Source organism: Condylura cristata, unplaced genomic scaffold, assembly GCF_000260355.1.
Source record: "Condylura cristata isolate star-nosed mole 26May11 unplaced genomic scaffold, ConCri1.0 scaffold00002, whole genome shotgun sequence".
Classification (NCBI taxonomy): domain Eukaryota; kingdom Metazoa; phylum Chordata; class Mammalia; order Eulipotyphla; family Talpidae; genus Condylura; species Condylura cristata.
The window spans coordinates 68,488,954-68,513,419 of NW_004567103.1; the positions used below are offsets into that span (position 1 = coordinate 68,488,954).

The following is a 24,466-nucleotide window of genomic DNA, read 5'->3' on the forward strand; positions in this document are numbered from 1 at the left end:
ACAAATAAATAAATCTTTAAAAAAAAAAAAAAAGGATTATTAATTCCAAGATTATAAGAAAACTCCAGTAAGATACACTTACCAGTCACAAATACACTCATTACACAATCTTATCAACAACATGAACTACTTTAAAGAATTCACTCCAAAACTGTCTTTGTTCCCTGGCAAACCATTAAAAATTAAAATTTAACTATTAGAGGTTCATTTATTTTTAGCCTCAATAAGTACTGTTATTGAACAACACTTATACTAGTCATCTTGGCATATGTTGTTAGTTTACCATAATCCTTTAATATGCTATATTGTTTAAATCAGATTGTATAATGACAAAAAAATATATAGAGAGAAATATTTATCTAGAAGAAATGTCACTCTAAAATGTTCCATTTGCTCTGAGTTGTGCAATGTGGACAAAAGTCATGAATGAGGAAAGGGGTTTGACAGGAAAAAAAATTGATTCAGCGCACAGTAGAGTATTGGAATGTACTTGCTTCTATGACAAGGCAGTCATTAAATGTTTAAAATTTTGAGTATGATTATTAAATTTACTGCTAATTTATATTAATAAGTACCCCCAGACCACCACCACCCAGCACACAGGGTTAAAGTATAGCACTACTAAGCTAAAGCCACTGCAGCATAAGTTGGATCCCCACCCCTGCGGTGATCAGGCTCAGCAGACCTCTCCTGACACGCCCGTTGCTCACCTCAGCAGTGTACTTTGTCTGTCTGCCTGTTCTGCTCCCCACTCTGTCTCTCCTGAATCCTCTCACTGCCCCTGCACCTCTGGCTTGTACCCCAGTTCTGTATGCATAAATAAATGAATCTTTAAAAAAAAAAATAAGTGCCCCCAAGAATCCCAAACATTGTCTACATGATTCATTCAATTTAATAATTATCATTACATATGGAGTTAGTAAAGATCAATAATGAAAATACTGTATACCAGAGTTTTTCTGTGCATTCTAATTCCTTGCTCTGCTCTGTGACATCATTGTTGCTAACTTCAAATTGGCCATAATGTATGAATTTCATGAAAATTGGAAAACAAAGAAAATGGAAACTGGATCATGAATCATTGTGTATGGAATCATTATGTATGGTTATCTACTATAGATCTAACGAAATGATTTAAAAAGTAGGGTGTCCTTAAAAGCTGTCATGTCATTACTTGCTACATTGTGACTAAAACACAAAGTTGAAACAATGTTCTTCTGGCATTCAAAAGCTACTGTGCAATTTAGCAAAAGAGTCTCTGCCGTCATTAATGTACAAGGAAATTCAACTATATTTTTTGCTATACTTTTGTAACAAAGAATCAAGGAACAGTTATGTGGAAACTATTCGCCTTCATTAGTTTAGCTATCTGTTGATCACAAATGAAGAGTTTTGCAAAATTAACAAGTATTTTGCAAAAAAAAAAAGTATTTTGCAAAAATTAAAAAGTATTTTGATCAATTGTCTATAAAAATTCACACATTTACTTATTATCTGGGTGATGCATTGCTTTTATGTGGGTGATACTTATAATAAACTAAGTGCTTAATATTTTTTTCCATAAAATTAAGTATTTACTCACCACTGAATAGCAAGTGCAATGAACATGTGTCTATATAATTCCTATTATAGGGGTGTGTGTGTGTAGTTTCCATTTTTTTTTTCCCCCCTGAGACCTCTTTCCTGGTCTTGCAGACATCTGCTTGCCTTCTGCATTTTTATATGGTCTTTCCTTCCAGCCAAAAGTCTTGATATCTCTTTGTATGTCCAAATTTCTTTCTTTTCTAATAGCCTCATCAAATTGGATTAGATCTCCTCCTAATGACCTCATTTTAACTTAATCATTTCCTTAAAGACCCTGTTTCTAAGTACAGTTACATTCATTTATTAGGAGTAAAGACATTACATTAATTTGGTGGGGAGGAAAGTTTAGTCCATAACCTTCCTTCTACTCTAGTCCCAGTGCTTTATATCTTGCATAATTGACATGTAAATTTCACATTTTGTGTTTAACTTAATTTTTATTAATATATCAATAAAAGCTTTGCAGACTGTTGTAACAACTTAGATAAGTGTCACTACTTGCGTGCATCAAACGACTCATTTTGTCACATAATTATGTTCAATGTTGATTCCTAAATAATAACAGAATGTTTAAGTACTTGTTAAACTATATATTACTTATTTTTCTTGATGCTTATGAGGGTTTTTTGGAGTTAGAAATTATGTGGTCAATTTGATTTTCGATGAAGGGATACCATGATGTGCTTAATAGAGCTGAATATGGGAAGAAATTGTCTTGCACATGGATGTGTGTGAAAGAAATTGTTCCAAACATATACTGAGAAACATTCATAGATTTTTGGTGAATCGGTATCAGGCTAAGGTTTTTTTTTTTTTGTTGTTTGTTTGTTTTTTCTCTTTTACATTTAACCAGACATAAATTGGACTTTGTTATTATACTAAAAACAAAAGCAGCTAAATGATGGAACAGCTTTGAAATAATAGGAATTTAAAAACAATGACTATTTTCCGACATTGAGCAGTAATATAGTAAGTCCAGGATATATCCTGTTCGATGGTCAAAAACAATAACACTTCTGAGTTCATGACTGAGGTGACCAAAGTCTTGCTTGGCATATGGAAAGTTTATTTTCCTATTTAGTAGTAACAGCTGCTGAAAATGTGTCCAGGCTTTACCTGTGTGTTTATAGTAGTGGAACCCACTGGATCATGTAATAGGCTCAGTGTTAGACTGCCAGACCTCACTGTCCTTTCTAGGCTATTCTGTTTAAAGGGACCTGGCCTGAGGCCTAGATTTCCAGGTGGTCTTACCTGACCTACTTCAAGAGGTATGAGGCCTTTAATGATCTCATAAACCTGAGAATACAGAGGAATTCAAATATGACTTTAATCTAATCAGTTCCCATTTAACCACAAAGAATCAATCCAAAACTTTCACATAGGATCTAATTTTAAGCTTATCACCATTTTTTCCCCTTACATTTGTTCATAACTCTAAAGTTTTTGTTTGCTTTTTGGTTGAGTTTCCTGTTTAGAGTATGAGGAAGAAAACTGTATTCATTTCAAACTTCTGTGAAAAATTAGGAAGGTATAATGCAATTACCTCACTGGAATCTGGCCAAACTCCTAAGGCAACTCCTAACAAAATTGGATCTTAAAATCTATAACGAAAATTGTTGGTCAGAACTTCAATTTTAGGACTCATCCTAAAAAACATATTTTTAATTGGAGAGTTATCCTCAAGGAATTTTCTTCAAAACATGTTTTATGATTTCTTTAGATGAGTTTTGAGAAAAAGAAATGAACTTGGATAGTATTTATTAAAAGCTCTATTTTAAATGAATATGGTACACACTTATAGAATAATATAAGATGTTGATTTACAGTATTTCGCTTATAAGCATCAAACATAATGAACTTATAAATAGAATTTATTTTACTTTACAGGACAGTTATTATACTGTAACTTTAAATATATGAGATATTAAACATACCAGTCCAATATAAGATGTAAGTACAATTGAACTCAAGAGTTCACTACAATTTTGAGACAGAATATTTCTTGTTTTGTATATTTTTAGATGTAAGATATACAAAAGTTGAATTAGGGAAATATAAACTCTCCCTCTGCTATCAAGCATAAAACTCCAAGCAGAAAGAGTACTTGTAGTCTAATTTAGGACTGAGTAACTACTTTAATGTCTAATACATATACATGCACAAATACATATTTTGCTAATACTTCTGGACTGTCAACGATCTTTTCAAAGGGTCAGTAACTCAATTTTTCCATGAGACAATAAGTGTCCTCCAGTAGATCACATTTTCACCTCTTCTTTGATTTAAATGGTAATTTTGAATTATATGCTTGGATTATATTAATTTATTCACCTGAGTTTTGTTACATATATTTAAAAGTGGCTCCAGTTATGCCTAACTTTACAGGCTGATCATAAACCTTAGTGTTTATCTAGAATATTTCATGTCCTTTATCAGGTTATGGTATACTAGTATTCTGTAATTTGTGTAACAGTTTACTCCATTTAGCAAAGCCTTGCAGAATATGCTAAAATCAATGAAATAGTCTGTGTTCACTACTTAGTACTTCTCAACAATTTTTCTCAACAAATTCTTATTGACATTTTAATCTATACTAAGTAGTAATTTATTAAGTTTAACCAGTAGGCTTTGAGACTATCAAACCTCATTTTAATTTGTATTTTTTAATGTATTTCACCTAGAAATTGGATGCAAATATTTTATTAAAAAAAAAGTGTAAAAACATTTATAGGTTTAGGCACTGGTTATTCTTTCTTTGAACTTGGCCATACAAAAGAGAACAATGAATCCAAGCAAGTGAAGTAGAAATAGAAAAGTAGAGAGTCTATATGAATTACTTGAAAAGAGTTAGGGGGAGATGTATTTTAAGAACTATTGTTAGATATTGAACAAACATTTCAGAATTTAACAATACATTAGAAATGGCATTCCCCTTTTTAATATTTAATATTTAAGAGAATATTAAAATGCTTAACTTCTTCACTTTTTAACTATTTTTAATATTTTTTCTTTCTAAATATGAGTGTATATAATTTGCATTTTGGGAACCAGTAGTTGTTTCAATACTCAGCTCCAGACTAAAGACAATACTCCAGACTAAAGCCAATACCCAAAAGCATACATTTGTGGTGATTACAATCTCACTAGACTTTGGTTCAATACTTATAGAAAAGTTGTACCCTATAAAATTTGACTTTTTGGAATACTGCTTCAAAGAAAAACACTAAAGACAACTCCTTCACATGCTTCCTTATGAAATTATAAACTATATACAGCTTTTAAATTCAGTGTGCATGGACATAGGCTTTCTTACAACAGAGCCCTCTGGATAATAGAAGTCACGGTAGCTATGTTTAAGCTTGCTCAAGGCATTTGCTCTGGTGCACTGATAAGAAAGAGAGTTCTACAAATTTGTTTGCATTATAAGTCTTTAAAATTGCTGACATTGACTACTTGTATTAGATATTTCAGAAATTTAAGTGAAGTGCGTGTGTATGCCCAGAAAAACAGTACTCATTATCCTAGTACAGAAATTGTCTAGAAATGATATTAATGACTGAAAATTACAACTAACCAAAGGCCTATGTTTCAATATTAGGAATTACTTGTGCTCTGATAATTACTCAGCTTCTGTTTATGGTGCAACTTGCTTACCTGGCATAGAAACTGTAGTTGACAAGATAGTTTTATTGCATGTATATGTTGAAGATACAGTTTCATTTCAGTAAGGCATCATACTTACAATATTAGGACAGAGAAATCTTAACAATAGTCTTCTGTGGAATGATGTAGTACAGTTTGTAGCAACATTTGACATGGCCATTAAGCTAATTTTAGGGTCTGTTTTACAAGTTAGGGCTACTGAATAGTTACTCTTGTCAAGTTAATCAATTTTGAGTCAGATAATAGTAAAGTATTGAAGTAATTTGGAAATAAAATTGAGACCAAATTATGGAGTTCATCTTTGAAGGCTGTAACTGCCTGGCATTTTCTGGTCCCAAGCAGGGGTTCAGATAGCCTTGTGTTTGCTAGCAGAACATGTATTTTGCATTTGAAATCATGAGGAAAACAATTCAGCGGATAATTTATTTTGTTGTTTTATGGCAGATAGCTAGAATAGACATAGTAACCTGGTACTATTTCTACTCAGTATGTGCTTATCAAAAACAAGTTTGACCTTGAGCCTACTAGTGGCTAAAGTGTACATGGGAATTGCTACAGATTTTTTCTATTTAAAACATATACACACACATGTGTGCATACACATATATGAATAGGCATATGTATGTGCACGTAGTGTGTGTAAGGGTGGCTGGGTGGGTGGGTACATGTGTGTTCCATTGTGGAACAGAGTAAGTCTTTTCAGAAACTTGTTTCTCAAATTTGGCTATTAATAGGTTCACCTGGAGAGATTTTTAGGTTTTTTTTTTACTGTGTCTGGGCTCCACCGCACAGAAGATTTAAATTGACTGGTTGGATGGAGGTAGGAGACTTGAATATGGTTTTGTTTGTTTTAAATTATAAGGATTCCAAGATATAAGTAACACTGCTATAAACAAAGCACTTGAGTCGGAGGAAGTGTTGAACTGGGAGATGATTGGATCTTGAATGTTTCCATCCTTTGTATGTATCCTATTTTCTACATACTTCACTATTGCTTGCTTTTTTTTTTTTCTCTTTGTTGTTTGAAGGACTGTGTAAAACAGAAAATATAATGTTAGAAAGGGAGGCTGACTTGCACTATAGTGAACGATTGTTGTGGGGAAACAGTAAGAAACTTTTTTTTTTAAAGATTTTATTTATGTATGAATACAGAACTAGGGTATAGACCTCAGGTGCAGGGGCAGTGAGATGATTCACCAGAGGCAGAGTGGGTAGCAGAACAGACAGATCCATGAAGTACACTGCTGAGTGGAGGAGCAGGTGGGTCAGGATAGGTCTGCTGAGCCATAAGGATCACCTCCAGGTGGGGAATCAAACTCGCATTGAAGTGGCAGCGGCCAGCTTGCAGTGCTGAGTCCTAACCCTTTGGCCACCAGGGAGGGCCAATTATGAACATTTTAACTGGTGGGTGGAGAGTGGGAAAGGGAAAATACTATAACCTAAGGGTCCCAGTCTAGAAAGTTAGGGAATATATAAAGAGCATAGACAATTTCAAAACTTCTCTAAGCATAGAAATCTGATTTCAGGAGGCATTTACTTTGATTTTGAAGATGATCTTAGAGAAACAAAGACAAAATTAAATTATCAGTCTGCTATTTCTTCAAATGTGACAGATCTGACATGGAGCCATAATGTGCTTTACCTTTATAATATTTATCTCTGGGTCAGATTGTACATAGCCAAATGAGTTTTAACATAAATCCTAAAAAAATAAAATAAAATACCATTGGTGCAAACATTCTGATTATAATAGTTGTGAGCTTCAAACATACTTACCCTAAACTAAAGGTTTAAATGAGAATTCAGTTGAAATAAAATGTAATGTTCAAGTTCAAAACTTTCTGCAGTGGCCAGGGCTAGATTTTATTACTTTGGAAGGGAACTTTTAGATCTGGACCTCTTGACATCTGTCTTATCAATATAACCAACTGGGGAATCCTTTTTTAAGGCAAATCCAACCTTAGATCTGAAATGAACTAGATGATCAAAACACTGAAGAAGGAAATTTAAAAAAAAAAAAAAAGTAAAACAGGACTTTTTTTTTCCCCCCATGAACATTACTTCCAATACTGTTTTTCATTATCCCAGACCAATTTGGAAGTAACTCAGTAGCTATGAACAAAAGCTATATGACTGCTTGAGTTGCTGATTGCAAAGTAACAAAGTACAGCTCTCCATGGAATTGATCTGAAATGGTGAGTTTCCAAAATTACAGCACTTGAAAAGTGTGTGTATGTGTGTGTGTGTTGGAGGCGGAGTTAGTAAAATAAAAGTAACTTGATTTTAGATGAACTTGGTTTCCCTTTGTGTCTGAGAGTACTACAGTCAGATGGGCTATTATTAGTGGGGCTATCACATCTCATGTTATCTGATAAACTTTCAGTTTAGTCTCTGCTTCTAGATCTTCAGTTACTCTTCACCTCCTGAGTTGTATGCATATATAACCGTATATGTTCCTTATACACAGCAGTGTCTTGGTGATTTCTATGACTTTAGTATAGCTGTGTGTCTTAGTTCATCTTTTAGTTAACCAATTGCATTCAAACTGTGCAACATTTATACACATACTGAACTACTCTGCTAGTTTCACATATAAAGTCAGAACAATAATTTAAATAACTTAAATAGCCACTTATTTCTGTAATTTTGTATTTGCTCTATCTCCATTTTTGAGATTTCTGGAAACAGATATCCTTTGCAAGATTAATATAAATTTCCCTACAGCAGTCAGCATATACCAAGCTAATGCTATCATTTCTGTACTTAAGGAGTTTTCAATTTAAAAACTGAAGTATGTCAAAAGGTGAAGTTCTCTTTAAACTACATATGCTTTTCAAAGTCATATTAACTCTGTAATCAAATCCTAAGATAGTCCATTTCTACTATTAAAAAATAGAATTCATAGATTATTTGATCTATATGATTTTCTATTTATAGATGTTTAGTAAGTTTGCTGCTTTTTATTCACAGTAACAAAAATATTCTGTGGCATTTAAAAATGACTAATAGCAATAGCCTACCTTGTTGTTTATACTGCCCATAAACAAAATTAAATTTATGTATTTATATAACTGTAAATAAGTAGATGCTTACCTAAGAATTAGTCCTCCAAATCACATTTAATATGAAAATCATGGGTAATAATAATGTTTTTTGTTCTGCCCTCACCTAAGAGCTATTAAATTTTTTAAAAAATTACACATGCGGGGGGTCCTCCCTTGTGTCTAGCAGGTTAAAGCACTGCACTGAGAAGCTTAAGCCACTTCCGCAATGAGTTTGACCCCCGCTTGTCCCGAGGAGATCCACATGGTGAGGCAGACCTCTCCTGACCCGCCTGCTGCTCCCCTCAGCAGTGTACTTCATCTATCTGCCTGTTCTGCTCCCCACTCTGTCTCTGGTGAATGCTCCACCCTCCGCATCTCTGGCCTGTACCCCTGTTCTATATGAGTAAATACATAAATCTTAAAAAAAAATTGCACATGCCTTTCTCTGCACATGATTCTGTGTATTTGTAGCTGTTTGTCAGCAATCCACCATATTCCAGTGTGATCTGAACCCAATGCCATTTTGTTTGGTTAAGTCTCATTCTTATAAGGTTATAAGGTTATTGACTTATTAATGAGATCTTTTTTTAGAGATTTATTCATTTATTTATTTATTTATGCATACAGAATTGGGGTACCCACCAAAGGTGCAGAGGTGGTGAGAGGAGTTACCAGAGACAGAGTGGGGAGCAGAACAGGTAGATTGAGGAAGTACATTGCTGAGGGGAGCAGCAGCTGAGACAGGAGAGGTCTGATATGTCATTTGGGTCAGCTTCCTGGTTGGAGATTGAACTTCTGCTGCCAGGTTCTTAATGCTGTGCTTTAACCGGTTGTGCCACCATGGAGGACCCAAAACATACAACTTGCTAGTATATATTAGTACATGCGTGCACGTGTGCACACATACACACACACACACATGCCCAGAAAGGCAGGTCAAACACTGTTAGAAAGGAACGAAAGTTCACTTAAATGGAGAGGTCTTTTGGAGGGGATTGGGAGGGAGTGGTTTGATCAGCTGAACTCATATAGAGATTAGTAAGAATAAAGACTTAAAACAAAAAATTGTGCTGAAATCTATGGAGACAATATAGGTGGAACTAGGAGAGGGGTAGTGGAAGCAAGAACATAGAAGAAAGATCTAAAAATACTGTGTTGTGTGCATCACTCTCATACTGTTAGGATTGATACTGATTATAAAACAAATGTATGAATTTCTTTGGGTCAAGTAATATTTCTAGACTAAAGGTAGTAAATGATATGGATACTAGTAAATCTGTTCAAAATCATAATTTTATGATTGTGATTACCCTTCATACCTTGTTTCCCATAAGACTCACTTAAATATGGACTACATGACATTGCAAATGTTTATTCCATGGTGGCTAATGGCATGTTCCTTTTGCTATATTGTAAACATGTTTCTTGGTTTTACCTCTGCTCTTTTAAATCCTCATAATGTGCCTCAGTTATATGAATCATTCTATCTTCTTTGCATTTCAATCTCTTTAGTGAAAGGGTATTAAATTTCTACAGAGGGACTTAAGAACCTGTTTAATTGATGATATGTTAGTAAGCCTCTCAAGTTTAGAATGTAATTAAATTTATCACAATTACTGTGATAGATTTATGTGATACTGTGATAGATCAATAATTCATCTATGACTGCAGTATATTGAATGTTTAATAGTAATTTATTCTACTATTATTTATTACTACTATTATTATACTTAGGACCTGAGAAAGATCATCATATTTGTATTCTAATATCTGTTCATTCATCTCTTCAAAACTGTCTTTTTCACTTCTGACCAAGTTAGTTGTGCTTGGTTAGAATAACTACACTTATCTAAACAGCAATATTTCCATTTACTTGTGAAATATATAATATCTCAAACAATATTTTCAGAAATTAGTTTAGGGCCCTGCTTTCTTTCATTTCAATTCTAAACCTTTTATTCTAATTCTAACATTGATGTACATGAAATACAGTCACTGGTTAAATAAAATCAACTTTTGAATTATTTTGTCTAATGCTAAAGTGAGTAAAGACATACTAAAAAAGGGTTGGACCAGCTGTTAATAGTATTTAAACTAGGTAAGATAAATAAATTTTATCACAACTATAAGTTTCCATTGCCTATACTTTAGGAAGTCAAGAAAATGCAGTCAACTTTTCATGTAAAAACAACATATCTCATTCTGTAATACGTGTAAATAGTTAACCATTTTGAAGCGTTGAAACACCAATGGTCACATAAAAATAATTAACATTACTCCAAGATGTCATTATGGTATATGTAGTTGTTTTTTTCTGACTCTTGACTGAATATGTATAACTTATCCATTCAAATAACTGAATCAAAATTTGCCATTTGATTTGCCATTCCAATTGATAGTACATACATCAAATGTTGCAGATCGATTTTTTTTAACTTTCAGAGGACTATGCACCATGCTTACCACACAATACTAGATGCTCTTATGACAATATATTAGGTTTTTGATATATGTAGGGAGACATATTTTCATGAATTTGATGTGTTTCCAACTCTGTGATGGCAAAAGGAACCTGTGATTTCTGTTTACCCATATGGTCCTTAAGTAGCAGATGCTTAGAAAATTTGATGAAAGGAGCGATTCATACTATCGGCAGAATTTCCCCAATTTTTTCCTTAGTTTGTCAAAACATCACATAAAAGAATGATAGTTTATGGATAACAGTGTAAATCCGACGTTTCAAGTCTGTCAAATTTGTCTGCTTAGTTTAGTATCTCTTTTCTGCCAAAAGCTGTTAATGCTTAAAATTAAAAAAAGTTGATAGGATGTTGCTCATTGTTTACAAATGTCTAATACTTGAAGTGGATTTGGATATTTTCCAATCCCATTATGGAATTTTATGTAAACAAGACCAACAACCAGTATCTTGAAAGAATACTACATTGTACATAATTAAATTGGCTCTTAAAATTTGATTATGACTTAAATATTTTACATCAAGCCTCAGTCAATACATTCATATTTTCAATAGTTACTGGAAACTGAAAGTATCACAAATCAACATTTAATTGCACTAATGAAATTTCTTCAAATGTATCAAAAAATGATATAGCCCTACAATCTGTAAAATATAATCAAATTAATAAGTGTATCTTTCTTTGTAATCTTTCTATCTTTTACTTAAATTATTTATTACTATATCTTCCATGGGTTAGCAATTTAAAACAACTGCATATTAAATGAGGACACACATATTTTTCAAAAAATTGTGCACAATTTATTATGTAGTAAAAGCTTATTTTACTTTTTTTGATTTCTGTAAGTTATGGAAACCAGATGTTTAAACTAGAATGTTCATATCAAGGAATGAAATATACATTTACTTTGATTCCTTTTTAAGATAGTATGATACCTGTGTGATACTAATATGATCAACAATAAAGACATTCAAATTTTTTTTTATCATTTATCTAATTTAAATAAGGTAGCTCTGGTTTCACTTGTTAAAGTAATGCATTTGGCTGTTAAGTTTACTCAACTAAATGGCAATTTTGATGAATGGAAAATCACTACTGTCTCTGAAATATCACTTTATAATTAGTTAATGAGTCTTTATCTACTTATTTTTAAATGATTTAGTAACTTCTGCATACAAGAAGGGGTACAGGCCAGAAGTATGGGGGATGAGATGATTCCCAAGAGACAGAGTGGGGAGCAGAACAGGCAGATCAACTGAAATACACTGCTGAGGGGAGCAGCAGGTAAGCTAGGAGAGGTCTGCTGTGCCATGTGTGTTATCTCCCTGTCTGGGGAACAAACTGGTGCTTCAGTGGCTGTGGGTTGCTTCATAGTGTTGTGCTTCTTTCTCCACCAGGAGGGCCCTAAGTCGTCTTCTTTTTTTTTTTTTTTTTTTTAAATCTTAGAAAGCTTTTACTACTAGATAATTCCCCACAATCTACTGTGTACATATTTATATACATAATACACACACACATACACACACATGCACACACACACACATATATTTTAATTTCTGGTGCTTCATTTACTTCATTAACTTTAACTTTAAACTACTCAGGGAAGAGAACATTTATTTTTAATACTTCTCTTGCAAAAATAAATATTTTATAAATAATCTTTTCTACAAGCACAGCCATTTTTACTAGTGAACGGCTGTGTGTTGTTGCATAATTTATTTTTTTAAATGTTCATATGGCTTATTTTTGTTAGAGTACCTCTTATACAATTTCAATTCTAAAAAAAGTTTTTATTATTTGTAATTGTGTTTTTTCACTTGGTCATTTCTGACTCAGATTATGGGTTACAAGTCTGCATGTCGGTTAGAAACTAGGTTTCTAAGTAGGTTGTCCTTTCTTTATAATCAGAGTGACATTTTACATTCATCCCATCTCCCATTCACCATCTCTTACCTAATTTGACCATTTCTGGAATCTTCCTAGTGGTATTGCTGTTAAGTCTCACCACTATCATACTGTCCCTGCTGCAGCCTGGCTCAATTGCTACATGCCTGGCCAGGGGGTTAACCCACATACATGCCACAAACCTTTCCTGTCTATACGGTATTCCCATCTTCAGTGTCTTTCAGTAGACTTGCCCATTTTGTTCCCAACTCTGCGGTGAATTTTCACTTCCCCAAACCTCTGGCCTATATACTAGATCTTCTGTACATCATCATCATCATCATCATCATCATCATCATAACAATAAACAAAAACTAATCATTTCCTTCATTCCATGTTTAAGAAAACATGTTTTTTTAAAAAAAAATATTACTGGAATACTTCCTTTAGAGTGGAATTAACATTTTTAATAAAACATGTTATATATACATAGGTGTATATGTGCATGCCTGCCTGCATGCATACATACATACACTTATATACATACACATATGCACACATACAGAGGTGCAGGGACATTATATATGTATGCATTTATACACACACACACATAATGAAGAACCCTTTTTCTCAGGAAACTTGTAAGTCAGATGCTTGAAAACGATATGAACTGATGCATATGAAATTAATGAATGGACAGGAAAAGAGAGTATTGTGGGGAGTATGTTGCATATGAGGCTGAGGTGAGTAACAAGACATCAAAAAGAAAAAAAGGCTTTAAGGGGAATATTGATACTATAAGGATGGATTTCCAGATCATGTAATTTGTAAGTAAAAAAATTTCCTAAATTTTCATAGACCCTGAGAACTTAGATAACTTAAAGTTCTTGAGCTATATTTATCTTCAGGTTATTTTTTTACCATCAAAACTGTTACACCCACGCCCTCTCAGGTGCAGTTGGGGTTAAAGGCATTACTGCCAGCTAGCCATAGCCTCAGCTCAAGCTCCAGCCTTGGAGGTGATCCACATAGTACAGCAGAACTCCCTGATCCATGTGCTGCTCCCCTCAGCAGTGTATTTCATCATTCCTCCTGTTCTGGTGAATTGTCTCACTGCCCCTGCACCACAGTTCTATATGCATAAATAAATAAATCTAAAAAAAAAAAAAAATCTGGTACTCCTATTGAGTGAGGTAAAGAACTGATAGTTATTGTATTCCAAATACACTTATAGAAGATTTATTACAAAAGCAATCTAAACTATATAGATGCCATTTTGTATGAATTTGATCATTCTTTAAAAAAAAAATCATGGTCTACATGTAAATGCAAAACCTATAGAAAAAACAAAAACAAAAACACTTAGGCAACATTAACTGAAAACTACTTTCAGATAAACCTGTTGAAATTTCCTCCTGTCTACTAGCCTCCTCCCTCCTCCAGCACCACCACTTAAACACTTATCAGGACACACACACACACATACCACTCTGGAGTGAACTGCCAGTGATCTTAGACTCATCCTTCTGCAAGTTGTGAGATGAAAATAAAACTATTAATTGATTTTCCCCCTGTTTCCTGGCCAGCACTTGGCTCACATCACAGGTCTGGAGAAATTAGAACTAAAAGCAAATGTTTTATAGAATACATAATTTTAAGGCATTTAGGTCTTTCCTAATGAGAGAAGCTTAGGTAAAATGCTGCTTTTAGGGGCCTGGGGAAAGTAATAGTCTAGATGAAAGAGTAATTAGGAAGCATGAGATAGCAGAGCAAAATGAGCAAAGGGAATCAAAAGATACTAAAGACATACTTTCTGGAGCGGCCCCAGGTTAATTCACTATCTTCCTGGCTTCGAGAATCACTGCCAAATTATACAGGGGGTTGGAGGTGGGAGGTGAGTTACACCGTAAGTGGTTTACTATGTCTCAGGCTTTCTATACAAATAGTTGAAGAAAGGAGAAAATCTGTCCAAGGCTTTTTAAAGGATGTGTTTGTGTGAGGATACAGGGTGCGATCGTAGAGCAAAGGGATATGAGCACATTGAAAAGGACTCCTGAAACATTTAGTCGGTGTCCTTGACTGATGAGTTGGGAAAGTGCAGCCCTGAGCAGTCGCTGTCATGTGGCAATGATTTTACATCAGCAGCCAGACAGATCTGGTAGCAGCAGGAGGGGGAAATAAAATGTCTCCTCTGATTGAAACTGCTAGCCGATTCATGGAAGAGGAGCGCAAGGACTCAAATGGGAAGGAGGCAGAGATCATCATTTGAAATCTGTTCTCTTTAGGGAGAAAAATTCTCTGATGAATGCAAGTAACAGGGCCTTTCTCCACTCTTTTATAACTCATCTTAGAAATGATACCCTTACTTATCTGTAATAAATGTTTGAGGCTTAATTCAGAATGACATCCCCATTTAGGACATAAATATTTGAAGCTTAAACTAAAAATCAAACTTGTCTTCTGTCTCTCTGCAACATGAGCAACCCGCAAGGCACTCCAAGTATTTTTATATTTATATATTTTTTACTATATGAAAGTTTTTAAAATGAAGCTTTTGTGTCACAAAGGAATAAGCAAAGGTATTAAAAAGGTGATGATGTCAGCAAGAGCTTTACCTTCAGCTTATACCAGACAAACCCTGTTTAGTTTGTGTATCTCATGTATCTAAACCACTTTAAAAAATGAAAAGAAAACTATCCCCAGGGAAAGTAATTTATAATTAGACCATCTCTAATAATTGTTTGTCTTAAGCTGTGAAGTAGAGTGACACTTTCCTGCTGGATAGAATCAACTAAAAATAAAGATCTTTTTTTTTTTTTTTGCATTCGCAAACAAATAATTTTGCAGTAAACAAGCCACCAATAAATAAAAGCCATTCCATTTCAAAAACAGGTCTTTAGGTGAAGTAAAAATAACATGGAATATGGCAGTATTTTTAAAGTTCAATGACTTTTGCAGTTTAGTGACTGTTAAAGTCAAATTAGAAAGTATTTTATGTTAATAACGCTGCTTAAATTTGACTAACTTTATGACCTTTCTTGAAATGCATACCCCAGCTTTTCCAGACATGCCCTAATTTATCTGCATAACATACCTGAGGCAGATGTGGCAGTCTGTCTGCCTAATAAACCATAATGTCCCATCTCTCAAGATTCAGTAACCTGTCAATCTGTTTTGAAACATCTGAGAAGCAAGATTTAAACAGAAATATATATGCAACCATGAAGTCCATGTAACAAAATAAATGCATTTTTCTCTTAGGAGTGTTTCCTTAGAGCCTACAAAATCTTATTTTACTGACAGTCTTAACAAACTTAGTTATCTAGTTGTCCAAGACACTGCCTATTAAGAAGCAGCATATTAGAAAAGGGAGTGAGGCTGTTAGAATGGTAGTGGAAAGTGACAAGGAAGTCGACAGAAAATCTATAAAAAGCCCCCAGAGAAACTAAAAAAGCACGTAACTGAGCTACTGAATTAGGATAAACAGACCTGGAGCTTTAATTCTCAGTGCCATCGCTGTACAATATTTGGTATTCATAATGTTGGCCATTGGTCATTAACAAAGTCTTATATTGGGGTCAGTAGTTGATTTGTTTGAAGAAAACAAAAATGATGCTATTTTCAGCAACACGATGGAGCTTGGAGGGATTATATTAAGTGAAATAAAACAGATGGAAAAATAGTGAATGTGTCACTAATCTGTAGAATACAATGTAACTGTGCTCATAGATAAAGAGAAGTTTAAAAACTAGCCTCTGTTGGCTGACTACAGAACGGAAGCTCCACAGAGAGGGGCAAAACCAAAGAGGTAGAGAAACACAGTGTTCTATTCTGCTGGAATAGGGATGGAGGGGTGATGGGTGCGCTGTGCTGTGATCCCTGAGGGATCCCTGATTGTATGCAATAGTGCTACAATATAAAGAAATTATTTTTTAAAATATTCATCATGTTACAAAGATACTATTCCAGGACATCTGTCCTAATGAGAAGAACAAAGTTTTTGAGGGCTAAACCTTTAGCTGTGGTATGGTGATTTTGTCCACTTTCCTAACTCATTATTCAAGATTGCAAGTGAATCCAATTTACAAAACTGTAACTAGCATAAGAATACATTTTTTTTTTTTTTTTTTTTTTTTTTTTTTGTAATGGACTGTCCAGGCTCATTTAGTAAATCTCTAGCCTTCAAATCACCAATTAAAATGAACTCAGTGAAAGTTTTAGCATGTCTTATGTCTAGGTTCATATATATATATATATATATTTAGAAATGACTAATGTTGCAGATTAAATTTCTCATAAGCTATTTGTCTGTAACTTATGTACTAGCTTTCATCCCCCCCAAAAAAATGGCAAAAAATTAATAAATCAACCTATCTGCACTCATTGGATAATGAGATAATTATCAGAATGACATTTCATGAGAATTTAATAATAGTATATTAAGAGTAATAATCTGTTTGTTTACAGAGTCTATTTCATTTTCATTTTCATTTTATACACCTGCTTGGAGCAAGCATAATACTAGCCCAATACTCAAAATACCTTGCCTGTAAATCTAGAGACCAATTTTCACATGACAAAATTGAAGCTCCCAGGAGAAACAGTATCAAATGCATGATAGTCTCATTCTTTTAATCCCATTGTTAGTGAGGAACTAAACAAATACCTACAAATATATGTTAATTATTAACATTGCTGTTAATTAGCTTGCATGGATTTTAGTGTGGTACTTTTCATAGTTCAATTCATTGGATAGCTGGGACACTGAAACTCAGCTAAAGAACAGAGTAAGTTTTAGTTCTATATCTGAGTAGCTCTGTAATATTGGGCAAGTAATAAATTGAATTTTCTAGGACTCGTATCCTTTATAAAGTTTATGTCTTCATCTACCTCCACTTCTAGAACCCAATAATTTTATTGTATTTTATTATATATAGTGACTACAATATATATTTAGCAATTAAGTTCCATAATGCATCAATAATTTACCAGATTGTATCTGAGATACGGAATTGAGTTAGAAACAACTAAAGAAAATTTTACATGTAACACACACTCTTACTCTTTTATGTTGTTTGCCCACTGTTCTTAGGAATAATATAGGAAAGGAGTTTTATCGGATGTTTATGTTACCAGCTCCAAGATAAACCAAACTTATGAAGATTTAATACACCTTCATTGGTTTAGTGAGATCTTAATATTCAGAGGACTAATTTGGATTTCTGTGTATCTTGTAAACAACCCAATATAGAAAAAGGCGAGGGATTCTGGTGTATATTTGTTTTATATGTTGTAATTAAATTTTCTTTTTTAAGTGTTAACTATTTTGCAATATTGATAATGAATCCCTTGTGTTGCTTTCTTCAACTTATTTGGTTTTGTTTTGCTATGTGTTTTATGTACATGGACATTAAGTACCTCATGAGAAGTAATTATATAACATTAACCTCATAGAGCAATGGTTTTAATTGCATCATTGCCTCTAGGTTTTCAGAAATGAAAGAAGATTGTATAGATATTTCCTTGGTGTTGTGGTATGCTGTGTTTAAAGGGAGGGACATTTCACATATCATTCACAGAGTAACTTAATTGTAGTAAAAAATGACATTAATATTTATTGAGAAAATAATGTATACCAGACATTATAGATGCTATATAATGTCTTCATCATAACAATTATTTGGGGTAGGCATTATCCTGCTCAAAAAATAAATATATAAATGCAGCTCTCTCTCTGGAATGTAGCATACTTAACATATAAGGCCACATCTGTCCCCAATTCTAGTTTTTTTTTAACTATGATGCTGTTTCTTGACATTAATCACTAATTGCCCTATGTGGTAGACTATTAACTAGCATAATTTAAATTAGTCAATATCTCTAAATCTGCTAGATACAGAGAATAGAGTTAGATGACACATATATACTACAAGCTAATTAGGCAAAATAAGCAGATATTGTCTTTCCATTATAGTTCAATATGTTTGCACATTTGTTGCTAATTCTTTCAATGCACAATCTTCATGTGTATGCTACAGAAAAAGTTCTTTTACATGACATATTTACAAGCATATTTTTTTTTTACATATATCCCACCATATGGCCTTTTATTTGTATATGTCAGTGGCATTTAAGCAAATGTATTTGTGGAGTGTGAATAAAAACACTAACATAGAGTTAAAATGTTTCAATCATTTTATTTGTTCCAGAGTCCACTAAACTGATTTAATGGGAAATTAAACTGCTTTCTTGCTGGCTTAAATATAAAATGTTCTAAATTTATTTCAAGACACAGCTTTTACTGGACCAATGCTATCTCTAGTCTAGTAGAGTTCAAACTTTCGTTTTATTTTCATAGTCCATAGTTCTACAATAGCACTCTAAGAAAAATATGAATAACTCAGTAAGAGACAGTTGATGATGACAGTACATGTCACAGTGGCTAGCAATGTTGATTTTGAAGGCTTTTTATCTTTTATCCTTTATTGTTAGGATACATGTTATGCAAAAATAAAAGGATCCTTGCAAATTAAAATCTATACCATGAATTTTTATTCACCTTAATATTTCATTAGAAAATAAGACAGTGATAAAAAGAATGCTATGGATTGAAATGGTTTAATAATTTAATCAGAATATTCCATTTCCAGGAAATTATATACCCCCACTCAGGTTCATTTTATGTTCTGCCAAAGCCCATTTTAAACTTATTTGTTCTGACTAAAGAAACAGACATTTTTCTTAATATGTCTTGATAATTATCTGCTTGAATTGAAAGAATTTAGCAACATTATAATTATTTTAACTGCAGAATTAGTGATTCAGTGTTGTTTCCTTATGCCTCTCCAGGAAAGTAACATATATTTACATGTGCTCAAATTTATAAGGTAAACTCACACATAAGTAACATACCTTAACTCCTGCACAAATAAGGTACACTATTTAAAATACTTTTTCTTCCAAATAAACAGAACACCACTCTGTCCCTGCAACCATGTTCATTCTATACACTTGCTCTGTATCATGGGATACTATTAGCCTGCCCCCCCCCCCGACTGTTATCACTAACATCAGTTGCTTAATATTACATGTGGTCTTTTAAGGCTTCTTTGTAATATGCTTTTCAATTACTAAATCAAGTATTTAGACTTTATCTTAGCATAAATTGTTTAAGAAAATAGGTACCCTTTGTAAAAAAATCAGTGGATCATCTGTTTACAAGAAAATTGTACTCACTGTCAAATGGTTTTTCAGTGGAAAACTGAGGAATCAACCAAAGGGATTCCCCCAGAGAGAGACTTGGTAGGAACCAGAAATACTCTTATCAATGGGATGAATTAGAACAATGAATTGGTCTATTGTTGAGAAAAAGAAGAGATTGTGAGTGACAAAGATATAAGATACATCTAACATACTTCAAATTTTGCCAAATTCTTAAGTAATAAAAGATGTTAATTTACCATATTAACTATTAAGTGCATGCCAGTGGTAAATATATTCACATCATTGTAAAGCAAGTCAACAGAATTTTCTCAATTTAGAAATCTGAACTCTAAGTCCATTGGATGATAATGGATTTTTCCTCCCCCTCATCCCCAAATCTCCCCAAATCTCTGGTAATCACAATTCTCTGTTTATATGAATTTGACTACTTAGCAAAAGTGATATTCTATAGTATTAGCATTTTTGTGAGTTTTATTTAATATATTATATTGTCAAGTTTCAACCATGTTGTAGAATTTTGTAACTAAATCAGTCACTTTGCTTTGATATATATATTTTTAAGATTTATTTATTTATTCATACAGAAATGGGGCACAGTCCCAGAGGTGTAGGAGTATTGATAGGATTCACTAGAGACAGAGTAGGGAGCAGAACAGGCTGACTGATGAAGTACATTGCTGAACTTAGTAGCCGGCATGTCAGGAGAGGTCTGCTGTGCCATGAGGATCACCTCCGGGGCGGGGATCAAAATCATGCTGATGTGGCTTTAGCTTGTTATGCTGTGCTTTAACCCACTGCACCACCAGGGAGGGCCTCTTTGATTTTTTTTTTAATGTTTATTTATGCATACAAGAGCTGGATGCAAGTCATAGGTCTGGGGGTAGGGGAGAGAATTATTAGAGACAGAATGGAGAACAGAACAAGTGGGTTGTCTGAAATACAATGCTGAAAGGATCATCAGGTGAGACAGGAGAGGTCTGCTGTGTCATGTGGGTTAGCTTCTTGGCCTGAGATTGAACTCATGCTGCAGTGGCGGCTGATAGCTTCATAGTGCTGAGACTTAACACTTTGTGCCACCAGGGAGGCCTTGCCTTGATTTTAAACCACGAGCTTCATAGTGCTGAGACTTAACACTTTGTGCCACCAGGGAGGCCTTGCCTTAATTTTAAACCATGCTAAATGTTCTGTAGCAGGTGTACCTGTGTGTTATATATTTAGCTATTTTTAATTTCTTGTGAATAAATTGGAAATAAATTATGTTGTCTTTATGTAACTTATCACTTTTCAGTATCTTTGATGAAGGATATAACCTTACCAAGTTTTTTTTTTTTTTTAGTTAAAAAAAAAAGTAATCTCAGCTTATTTTTCTTTCATCTAATCACTTGGATATCCCATCCTAGTTCTCTCATTGATCTAGATATGTCTATTTATCTGTTAAAAAGAGGATAGCACAATATTTTTTAGTAAGGATTTACCGGAGTCACTCACATTGACAACAGTAGTTTTATGTTTGCCTCATTTTCATACTCCCTACTTATTTCCCATATGCTAATCCTCTTAGCTCTGCTGTTGCTTCTTCCATTTTTCCACAACTTAAATATTGGTGTTTCATTTATTCAGTCATGAGCAAAACCTTTGTATTTTCCCAAGGACCATCCATTCGGTGTTCATTACCTCTGCTTGTAATCTCTCAGTCTATTGTTAGGACTTTTCTCTCCCTTTACATGTGTTTGAAGTATTTACCAGTCTTTTATAATTTTTCACACTCATCTGTATTCAGCTAACCACCTATTCTACAGATCCATATCATTTTTAAGTTGAAAGTGAATCTTCTTTTCTCCAAACTGTGACATTAAAAGTTCAAATGACTTAAACTTTCAAAACTGATCATAATTGTTAACAGATTGCCAAGGTTTCAGGTGTTGATTTTGATAATAAAATCCACCACCTGTTATTTCTGAAATGCTTCAGTACATTTTGCTAATGTTTTACTCTTTCAAAGCAATTGGACTTTACTTCAGTTATTTTCTCAGTCCTTTAATATGTAATGTATTCCATCTTTTAACTTAGAATAAAGTTAACAGGAAAAAAAATATCTTCTAATGTTCTTCATGGGGAGAAGATTTCAGAGTTCAATATACCTACTTTCTTGCTGAGAATTTATTTTTTTTCTAATTTGACTTAGGTGAAAATGGGCACTTGTCTTACCTGGTGTCAAACATCAATCTTTGCTCTCCATTTCCTTACACTAGAACAGGTGGCCCAGGCACAGTAACACATGAGCACCCCACCCTACCCCAGGGTACTCAATACAAACACTAGGAGCAGCAGCAATACTGGTTAGCCATATCAATACCTTTATTTTCCTACAGGTTATTTTGAGTTTGTGCTTAAAAACCCAATCATTGCATCAAATATTGGCAAATGCACAGGGAAATAGGAGACTAAATAGATGAAAATGGGCATACAGCCTGACAGTTTAGTTAAAGACCATTGAAAAAAGAAAAAAAAAATACCATGATGACTGCTAAGAGGAGTCTATGAAGAAATCTACATTTTCATGTCAGGGCACATTTTAATTTTTTTTTTTTTTAAGATTTATTTATTCATACAGAACTGGGGTACAGGCCAGAGATGCGGAGGGTGAGAGGATTCACCAGAGACAGAGTGGGGAGCAGAACAGGCAGATCGACGAAGTACACTGCTGAGGGGAGCAGCGGGCGGATCAGGAGAGGTCTGCCACGCCATGTGGTCACCTCTGGGGCAGGCGGGAATCAAACTCATGCGGAAGCGGCTTTAGATTCTCAGTGCTGTGCTTTAACCCGCTGCGCCACCAGGGAGGGCCGGCACATTTTAATTTTTAATTTTTTCTTGGGTGAAAGAAAATTGAAGAATTGAATGTAGTTCATGTATTTGACATTTTTTTTTTTTATTTAGTATCTTCAAACAATGGCTTTAATGTATATTTTCCATACCACTTCCTGATGTTGAGCTGCTCTTTTGGTAAAATTTCAGCTAGCAAATCAAGTGATGAAACATTTAAAAAATAAAAAGAAATGTCTGTAGAAAATAGTCATATTTGGTTTGATAGAGCTAAGAATAGTTATAAATCCAATTGCCATATATAGATTGTAGGACACAAATGTTTGCAATGTAATTAATGACAAAGGAAAGGGAAAAACTGCTGAACCTGGTGTCTCTGAATGTCATAAAGACATGATATGCCAAGCATATGAATTAAGGGCTTGAGACTCCTTGGAGGTTTTAAACAATGTAATTATCTATAACCAAGTCTAAAAGAAGATGTCTTAGTTTCCAGATCCAATAATTTTATGAATAGATTATTTTTAAAGGAATACTTCATTTTTAGAGAAAGATATTTTAAACATTATGCTATTTGGTGGTTGAACTTGAAGTTGTATTATCATATCATATTTTTCCCCTTCTCCATTAAAGACCATATATGTGTATATGTGTGCATTCATATGTATATACATATGTGTATTATAGGAATATGTGGATGCATATATAAATGTATGTATACATATATGTGTATATATGTATGTGTATATATCATATATATACACACATGCACTTTGATAGCTGTTTTGATGTGAAAAAAAATGAAATCATCAGATGGGGAATAATTTGTGTAGAATTTAAAGCATGTTATATAGGGTAATACTCTTTCTAGAGTTAGAAATTGGCAATTATCCTAATCAGTGGAAGTGTTTTCCATTATTGAGACTTTCATAGGGAAATAACCATTTTCAGAGGAGAGGGGAAAAAAATGCAGTTTTATGAAAGTTCATGTAGAATGCTTCAACTTGGAACAAATAAAAAGCCTCTTTTCAAGTAATGCCTTCTTGAGAAATGGGAATAGCATATATTTCAGGGCCATTATCAACTCTACAGTAGTTTCATGGGACATGTGTACATTTGCTAGAATAGCTGGTATGATTAAGAGAGATGTATTAGCATTTGATCAGAAACATTCCAGTAACCAATGAGCACTACTTCTTAATCACTTGATCTTGAAGCCCAAAGGCTGTTTTTGCATTTCAGTGTGGAATCACTGCCTTCTCCCATTTTGATAAGCATCACTGAGATCTAGAGATCATTTTCCCTCACTATATGTGTGAAACTTCAGTAGCCTCAATGTAAACAACAAATATCTCATTTTCAAAAATAAAAGGTATTTTCTTGTCAGCAAAGCTTTGTACTTTGGGCATTTTGTAGTGTTGTAGATTGAGTTTATGTTTAGAAAATTCATAAAAATGACTTTTGTTATGTTTCTTGATGTTTCCTTTCATTTTTATATGGTCTGTAGAAAGGTCTTAACCATATGGTGGAATTATGTGGGGACTGTTAGAAAGTAGGAAAGCCCTGGCCCTTCCTGGTGGCACAACAGATTAGAACACAACACTGCAAGCTAGCCGTGGCTACATCAGTGCAAGTTCCATCACCAGCCCCCAGGTGATCCACATGGCTGGCAGACCTCTCCTGACCTTCCAGCAGCTCCCCTCACTAGCGTACTCTGTCGATCTGGCTGTTTTGCTCCCCACTCTGTCTCTGGTGAAGCCTCTCACC

General features: G+C 33.9%; 1 protein-coding gene across 1 annotated transcript in view; it reads left to right on the plus strand.

The window, feature by feature from the left end:
• Nucleotides 1-24,466, plus strand: part of LRP1B (low density lipoprotein receptor-related protein 1B) — a 1,583,276-nt gene that overhangs the window by 499,064 nt on the left and 1,059,746 nt on the right. The window lies entirely within an intron of this gene.